This window comes from Myotis brandtii, unplaced genomic scaffold, assembly GCF_000412655.1.
Source record: "Myotis brandtii unplaced genomic scaffold, ASM41265v1 scaffold191, whole genome shotgun sequence".
NCBI lineage: Eukaryota > Metazoa > Chordata > Mammalia > Chiroptera > Vespertilionidae > Myotis > Myotis brandtii.
The window spans coordinates 687904-696653 of NW_005357115.1; the positions used below are offsets into that span (position 1 = coordinate 687904).

The 8750-nt window shown below is 45.7% G+C and overlaps 1 pseudogene; it reads right to left on the reverse strand.

Annotated features, from left to right (window-relative positions):
* Positions 1-3274: 3274 nt before the first annotated feature.
* Positions 3275-3670, reverse strand: LOC102245698 (annotated as a pseudogene).
* Between the last annotated feature and the right edge of the window lie 5080 nt (positions 3671-8750).

Genomic DNA, 8750 nt, shown 5'->3' on the forward strand with positions numbered 1-8750 from the left:
AAAACCAAAACAGAATGCACATTTGGGTTCAGCTAAATCACAGTACTAGCCATGGGCATGTTGATTGATACCTTTTCCAGATTTGGGATGGGTTCTTGGTAGAGAATCCAGATTCCAATCTTCTTTTTCTCCGTTAACCTCTTAGCTTTTAGGAGTTGGTCTGTATTCTATCACTGGTTTTCTTCTCTTTGCAGAAAGGAACAAAAATTCAGGTCAAAAACTGTAGTGACAGCCAGGGCTTGAGAAAATAATTGGTAATGTGATAACTTAAGTGGCTATTCCTCCCCTACACATTCCCAAAAGAGAACACAAGGGCTGGATAATTATACACTGGTTTTTGTGACCATCAGCTTCCAATAGGATTTTTCCGTTCTATGATGGAAGGGTTCATGACTCAACTGTGGCCTGTCCCATGGTTAGACTGCTCTGGTTAGAAAGCTCTGGATGTTAGGAAGTTCTTCCCAACATTAAGAATTTGGAGTGATTGTTTCCTGCTGAACTTAGAGTTACCTTTTGGAGTGACATAAACCAAGACAATTTCCCTTTCACATGACAGCCCTTCACCTGTTTGAAGATGGCTATTGTGCTGTTGCTGAGCCATCAGCCCACCAACTAAGAAATGCTCCAGTTCTTTAAATAACTTGTTTTCTAGAACCGTATCCAGCCTTTCTGTGCCTTCTAGACCATGTAGTTTTTAAATGTGCCTAAGTATGTACCTAAAACTGAGCACAGTACCCCAAAGGTGACATCTTGCTTAGCCCAGAGGGATGTAGTTAATTTCCATCAGCCACACAGAGTTTCTTTAATGCAAACTAAGTTTTTGGACTATCTATATATATAAAAGCCTAAGCGACGGTTACAACTGGACAACCGGCCAGTAGCTATGATGTGCACTGACCACCAGGGGGCAGACACTCAATGCAGGAGCTGCCCCCTTGTGGTCAGTGCATCCCACAGCCAACCTCCCGTGGCTGGCCAACCTCCCGTGGTCCCTCCCCCTGGCTGGCTGGCCCCAATCAGTCCAATCGGGACTACGCAAGATGGCTCCGATCAGCCCAATCACCGGCAAGGCCGAGGGACCCCACCCGTGCACAATTTCATGCACTGGGCCTCTAGTTTTAAAATATTTGCATTCCACTGTTGTACCCATACTAAGCCTGTGATCAACTGAAGTCTTCATCTTTTATTATAAGACTTGATACCATTCTGAGTCTTTAATTGGACTTTGGCCATTGATTTTTTAAAAACTAAATATGAGATTTTACATTTTTTTTACATTTATCTTTTTTTCAATTAAAGTTGGCTATATTTATTCTTATTAAATGCATCTTGGGGCTTTAGGACAGTGTCACAGCCCATGGAAGGCCAGAGACCATAACAGGAGCAGGAAAGCAATATAGGGAAAGCATGTCTAGTGATCAGATGACCCCGGGCCATTCTGGACTACTTAAAAGCCAAAAAAAATCTTTGGACTGTGGTTTATATTCTATAACCACAATATTATACATATTTTTTTTAAAAATATTTTTTATTGATTTTTTTACAGAGAGGAAGGGAGAGGGATAGAGAGTTAGAAACATCGATGAGAGAGAAACATCGATCAGCTGCCTCCTGCACGCCCCCCACTGGGGATGTGCCCGCAACCAAGGTACATGCCCTTGACCGGAATCGAACCCGGGACCCTTCAGTCCGCAGGCCGACGCTCTATCCACTGAGCCAAACCGGCCAGGGCAATATTATACATATTATTTTCTGTTTTGGTAAGATACAAATTCTTAAAACACACACATATAGTATATGAATAGACTCTTGTTGCAAAAGGTTCGATCAGTATGCAAGAATATGCAGAAAAGTGGGAAAACCCATACTCCCAGCCCTTCTCAAACATGACGAGGGGAACCATGTGCCTTCTATTTATGTATGTGCATATGTTTGTACATATGTATGTATTTTAATACAAATGAGATCACACTAGAAGTACTGTTCAGTGACTTTTTTTTCTAACTTAACAATTGCCTTGGTGTCCACACAGAAGGTACAGATCTGCCTCATGCTTTTAAACTATTGTGTAATTTGATTGTAACAATTTATTTAACCATTTCTCTTAGATGATCATATGTGCTGTTCCAACTTATTATAGACTCCACTCTAATGACTTCACTTTTCTGTGCAATTTTACATACATTTGTAAGTGTTTCCCCAGTAGAGATACTTGAACCAAGGGAATATGCATTTTAAAGGGTGTTGAGACCACCTCGTTATCTTCCAAAAAGGCATGCCAGTTTGCATCCTCATGAACCAGGGGTTTTGTACTATGTAGCCTGTGCCAAAAATACCTTTCCTTCTTTAAAGAACTGGTGCTCTAATTTAACTTTGCAAATGTGGAATGAAAACAAAACAAAACAAAAATATTACTTGTCTTTCAGACCTATTCCTTAAAGAATAGGTATGCTTGTATTCAGATAGGCTCTTCTTTCTTTTACTGATCTGCGACTTTGTTTTTAATTATCTTAAGCCTCATGATGACATAATTTACAATTTTGTGTAGATGACCTATTCTCTACTTTAATCCCAGTGAACTGGCAAAAGCACCATTACCAATCACACACATATATAGTCAATGAATAGCGATTCCAGACAACCCTGAATTATAACTTAGTCTGACTTAAAGAATTCACAACGTTTGCTACTATATCTTGTCACACTGAGTTTTACAAGCACCTGACCTTAAAGATCATCTATAAAATGTAGAAGTGTTAAATACTCTTTATTTGATATTATACAGAAACCACACTAAAATGCCTTTTATTCAGTAAAAGGCAACTGTTTAGATACAGGGAATTGTATTAAATTGGCATAGTTGGGACCAAGGAGATAAAATGGTCACTGTCAGCCCATCTGCAGCCCTGCCTTTTAACAGGCTAATGAACACAACTTGAAACACAAGCAAGTCTTGCAGGTCTAAGAGACAGTGAAGGATTTCTTCAGAATTTAAACAAGGTAATACAACCAGTCATAGAAATCTAAATATCAGCCAATCTCCTACAAGTTCTGAGATGGCTCTCACCACCTCTGTGAAAAGTTGAACACTAGGAATCAAGTCCAATCATATTTTTAGAAGGAAGGACAGTGACAGCGCTTGCTGAACCCAAATCACCATCAAAGCTCAAGAAGCTGACCATATTCATTTAACCACAGCCAATCTTATTCAAATCAGGACTGCTGGAAAGCAATGCTCTATTCGCCATTCATGATCTGAATTCTGGTGTATGAGATCAACTTAAATATGGTACACATAAAAAAAGTCCTGAGACATTTGTAATAAATAAGGTAGTGGCCAACTATTACTCATTAGTAGCTTTTTTTGAGATAAGCTATCAAGTCTGCCCTCTCTGCGCTCTTCTTAATGCCAGCGAAGATCATTTTTGTCCCAGGGATGTACTTCTTGGGAACCTCCAGATACTCCATCAGTGTAGCCTCTCCCCAGGTGATACCTTTGTTCTTGTTGGCATCTGTGTAAGAAAATCCAGGGGCCTGACCTGTCTTTCGCCCAAAGAGACCATGGAGATTTGGCCCAGTCTTGTGCTTGCCTCCCTTTCTCCACAGTATGGCACTGGGCATGCTTCTGAACAAAAATCTTCTTGCCCTTCTCAACATCACCCATTTTTAAATCGCTTATTAGTCACACGTGACACTGAGATCCCCACTCGCAATCCAGACGTCCCGCTCTCTCGGCTCCTCTTCTTGACAGATGAGGGAAAACCCCAGATTAAAGTCTGTAAGAGTTTAGAAGGGGTACATTCCGGATCTCCACATCCCTGTGGAGCACATCACAGGAGCCAGGGCGGGGAGAATGACCTCAGTGGCTCTGGATATCCCCTCTGAGATGATGGCAATTCTTTACAGGCCCCTGGGCACAGGCCCAAATGCCTTCCAGGTTCATCTAAACCTCCAGAGGAGACTGAAAGCAATGAAGCCAACATATCACAACCATTAAGATTTTGGCTTCTGGGGGCAGGCACTCTTGGCCCATTAACCAGCTCTAACTTAGAAGCAGTGACCTTTGCCCTGTTAGTTAACTCTTCTGAGCCCAAGTGTCCTTATTCATGCAAGAGAAATAATAATACCCTAACCTCAGAGGGTAGTTGTGAGGATTAAATGAGATATTGTCAGGAAATCAATTATCGACGTTGATGGTAAAGCATGAGCTCTCAATAACAGTCATTACTATTATTCCTCCTACTACTAAGTCCTTATTCCTGTCCAGTAAAATCAGAGTCACACAAGGACTTGGACCTCGCAGGAATCAAGACTTGGCCTGCTTGGTTCACTGTGATGGCTCTCAGGGCGACACGCCCTTACCCACCTGCAGGCTCCCGAGAGCCTAAGGTGACACCAATCATCTTCTCCTTGTCTTTTCCTGTGACTCTTTGAGTGGTTAATGGAGACAACTCCAGAGCCAGCCAGGGTGTGTGAATCTGCCTCCACTACTCATAACTGAGTGACTTCAGTTGCCACAGATCACTTCTCTGGGTCCAGGTAAAATGGAGAGGATACCGATGAGTTGGGGGATGTGGCAGAACAGCTGCCATCGGTAAAATCGACAGGAGCTGTCAAGAAGGAAGACAACCCCCCCGCCCCCCCCCCCCGCTGGATTTATGGCTTAAAACTGGCAGAGACCAGCTCCATCCAATATGGAGACGAATTCATCCAATGGTAACCCCTAGCCTCATTATATGCTCACTGCAATACATCAGCAAGCTAACCGACACGCCCAGAACCACAGAAAGCCCATATAAGGACAAAAATGGCCCATGGAGCTCTTCTGAGAAATCTCCACCCCTTTTCCAGAAAGATCCTGACTATTCCTCCCCCTCATTGAATGCCCTACCCCTGCCCCCCATCCTCGATTAAATAAATCTCAGTAAAGGAAGCAAATGCTGTTGCGGGGGGGGGGGGGGGGGGCCTGTGGAGTAGCCCACTCTCTGTCTGCTTCACCAATAATCTCACTTTTATTTTAAACTCTATGCCGGCTCGAATTGGACTCTTTACTGCACGAAGCCAAGAACCCACAGTGGTGCGGACTAAATAAGCTAATGCATGTAAAGCTGTTAGAACAGCGCCACCTGACAGGGGCTCAGACAGCATCGGCTCAACGTCCATTTGCTGTCGCCTCAGAGCCATCTGCTCTTGGCAGAAGGGCGCAACATCAATAGCCAATTTGTGTTTTCCTCCGACTCCCAGAAGGTAGCGGGCAGCACGTCTTCCTCACCTCCTTTTACCCCTCCCTGACGTGCTCCCTCCGGATCTTCAGCACAGAGGCAGTTCTTTAGGCGGGAGGGTGCCACGTTCCTGAAAGATCCTGGAGGAGGCCAGGCGGGGGTAATTTCCTCCACGCGAGGCTTTGGGCCAGTCCCTCTGCGGCTTTCACGAGAGCTTTCCAGGCCTGCGGTAATGAGGCTGCAGGACAGCGCTCATGCAATGCCCTGCCAAGGGGAGTGGAGACAACACCACGCTACACAGTGCAAATGTGAGGGAACATCAGGAAGCGCTGTCAGGGGACCTCCCAGTGAGTTGCACACATGAGGCAATGCGGCCCAGCTTCCCAGAAGACACTGCCTTCTTTTCCCACAGGACAGGGCTGGGTGAGAGGGCACTGCGGCCTCGGACCCGGGGCCTCTGGCACATCTAACAGCTCCACTGAGGAAGCTGAGGCCATCTGGGGAGCCTGGACCAGGAGGCAAGGCAGAGGGGCTCCCAGCTCTCCCTTCTTGCAGGCCAGGAGGAAACTGTCCAGAATACTCCCCCACCCAACATGAAAAGTGAAATTCAATTGTCTGTACTTGGTGGGACTAGCCTTCGTTTTTCCATATCCCATTGTGCTGACTCGGTCCCTGGTGGCCCACTCATTCTAGTGGTTTGGATGCGGAAGGAAGGAGGGGCTGTCAGTGTCTAAGCATGGAAAGCATGGCACCCTGGCCTGTTCAGGCACAGCTGGGGCCTCTTACCACCCGCTGTGTCTTCAGGGCCCTTGCTCCCTGTCCGTCTTTCAGGGACTTCCTCGTAAGGATGTGACTGCGCCCTGAGCTCCCAGGTCACCAGTGCCAAGGGGCAAAATGGAAATCCACTTCCCATCTGGACGAGCAGGTGGGCTCCTTTCTGTTCTCTTTTACTGCAGGGCTCTGAGCACACTTCCTGGGGCTCCTGGAAGCAGAGCGGAGAGATGAGAACCTAGTTACACATGTCCCTTCAGAGGGAATGACAGTTTAGAGCAGTGGTTCTCAACCTTCCTAATGCCTCGACCCTTTAATACAGTTCCTCATGTGGTGACCCCCAACCATAAAATTATTTTCTTGCTACTTCATAACTGTAATGTTGCTACTGTTATGAATCGTAATGTAAATATCTGATATGCAGGATGTATTTAGGCGACCCCCGTGAAAGGGTCATTTGACCCCCAAAGGGGTCGCGACCCACAGGTTGAGAACCGCTGCTTCAGAGTACCCTGTGCAGAGCTCTGTGCCCAGCATAATGGGAGGATGGGCCTCCACGCTGTTATCACCAGAAGGCCAGGGGCTGCTCCTCTGTTTTCTTAGGGTGCTTGACACCACAGAGCAAGTCAGGACCAAGGAAGGAAAGAGACTGATATTCCCTGCCATCAGCCAGGCACTGTGTTCTATGCTTTACACCTAGTGTTGCATTTATTTCTCCCTATCATCCTAAAAGTATAGGCGTTTTTACCAGTAGCCTCCATTAAATACAGATAAGGGGATTAAGGTTCAGAAATGGTGAACTATTTGCCGAAAGTCATATAAGTTGCAAGTGAAGGGGATTTGAACTCAGGTCTGCAGACTCCAAAGCCCACCTGCATCACACCAGTAAACGCTCATTAACTTATTGCCTGTGGTAGTGAATCTTACAGAAGCCCCTCCTTCTAATCTACACTAAGAATAGGCCTCCCTGGTACCATTATGCCTGTTAAGGGTCCAGGCGACCAAGGCTGTCCCCAGCCAGGAGAGCTGACTCCCTCCAGGGGCCAGGCACCCAACAGGCAAAGCCGCTGATCCACTGCAGGGTGCGATTCCCATGCCCTCCCTCCCCTCCCAGTGGAGAGGACCCTGGTATCTGCCCAGCACAATTCAATCTCTGTAATTTATCACCCAGTCTTGGGAGAGTTTAGAACCTTTTCCTTTAAAACAGTGGCTGCAACATGCAGAGAATTGGAGTGAAGCCTCCACACGAGCTTCGTGACCAGATCTGCTCCACTCAAGCCCATTATATTGAAATGACTATAAAATTCACACTATTCCAAATCCCCAGAAATAATAGGGTGTTGTGATTTTTTTTTTAGAAGTGAGCAAAGCGATGATTTCATAGGCCCCCATGCCAAAATCTGAGCTCAATGCTTCTCAAATGTTTTGTTTTCAAGACCTCTTTCCACTCTTAGAGATGACTGTAGAACCCAGAGAGCTATTGCTTAACCTAACTCACATCTGTCAATATTTACAATTTCAGAAAAGAAAATGGAACACATTTGAAATATTTATTCATTTAAAATAATAAACCTAATACATGTTGACATACATAGCATTTTATGAAAAATTGTATTTTCCGAAACCACAAATAGTAAGAGTGGCATTGTTTTACATTGTCACAAATTTCCTTAATTTCTGACTTAATAGAAGACAGCTGAATACTCATATCTGATTCTGCATGCAATCTGTAGTAATATCAAATGTCATGTAGCCCCTGAAAGACCCCTGGTAAACTTGGGCGAGAAGGAGAGAGAGAGAGAGGCACAAAAAGCCTACAACCATTGCTTTAACCTTCTGGATCCCTTAAAAGGGTCGCAGGGATCACCCTCCTTAGGAGTCGCTAGAACACACTTTGAGTACCACTCTCTAAGCTTAAAACTGTGATTTACCTCTTGTAGAGTCTCTCCAGCCAAGATATATCTAAAGGGCTGTAGTCTTGATGTAGGAAGTTGGTGGGAGTAGGGGTAGGTTTCAGAGGGAGTGATTTTAGGAGCAAAGACCCCGAGACAAGTGTGGACACATTCAAACAGCACCGCCACCCTGTTGTGCAGGTGCCGCCTCCAGGTGTCTGGCTGGGATGATGTATGTTCACGCTCAAACCGAGCCAGAAGGAAGAGACAAGCAGAGCGGTACCCAGTTCGCTGCTGCCCAGAGCCCAGACAGTGTCTGGGTGGGGCGGCTGGCTGGGAGAACCGGACTCAGTGGAAGAGATGGGGGGGGATCCTGCTCAGGGGTGGGGCCAGGAGAGCATCAGATCCACAGCCTGAAATCGCAGTGGCTATTTGGATGGCTGCTCTGCCAGTAATAACAATGGTGACAATAATCATACACCACAAATAATGGGAGAACTACCATTTATTGAGCACTTTGAGGCAGGCAACGTGCCAAGCGCTCGATGTAAATCATTCCATTAATCCCTCACAACCAACCCTTTGAGGTAACTATCACCATAATCCCTTTTCCACACATAAAACAAGGCAGGAGCAGTTGGAGTTATTAACCAAGGCCACACAGCTTCTGTGGCAGCTCAGCCAAAATTTGAATTCAGGTTTACTGTTTCCCATTGGATGAAACATGGGGACAAGGTGGACACGCCTCTCGCTTGCCAAGGGTGTTCTGAAGACTTCAGAGCTGAATTGTATCGGCGTCAGCACAAGACTCAGGGAGGTGACAGTTCTCAGTGCCTGGCCCCTTGGTTTCAGGTTCCTCCCCACC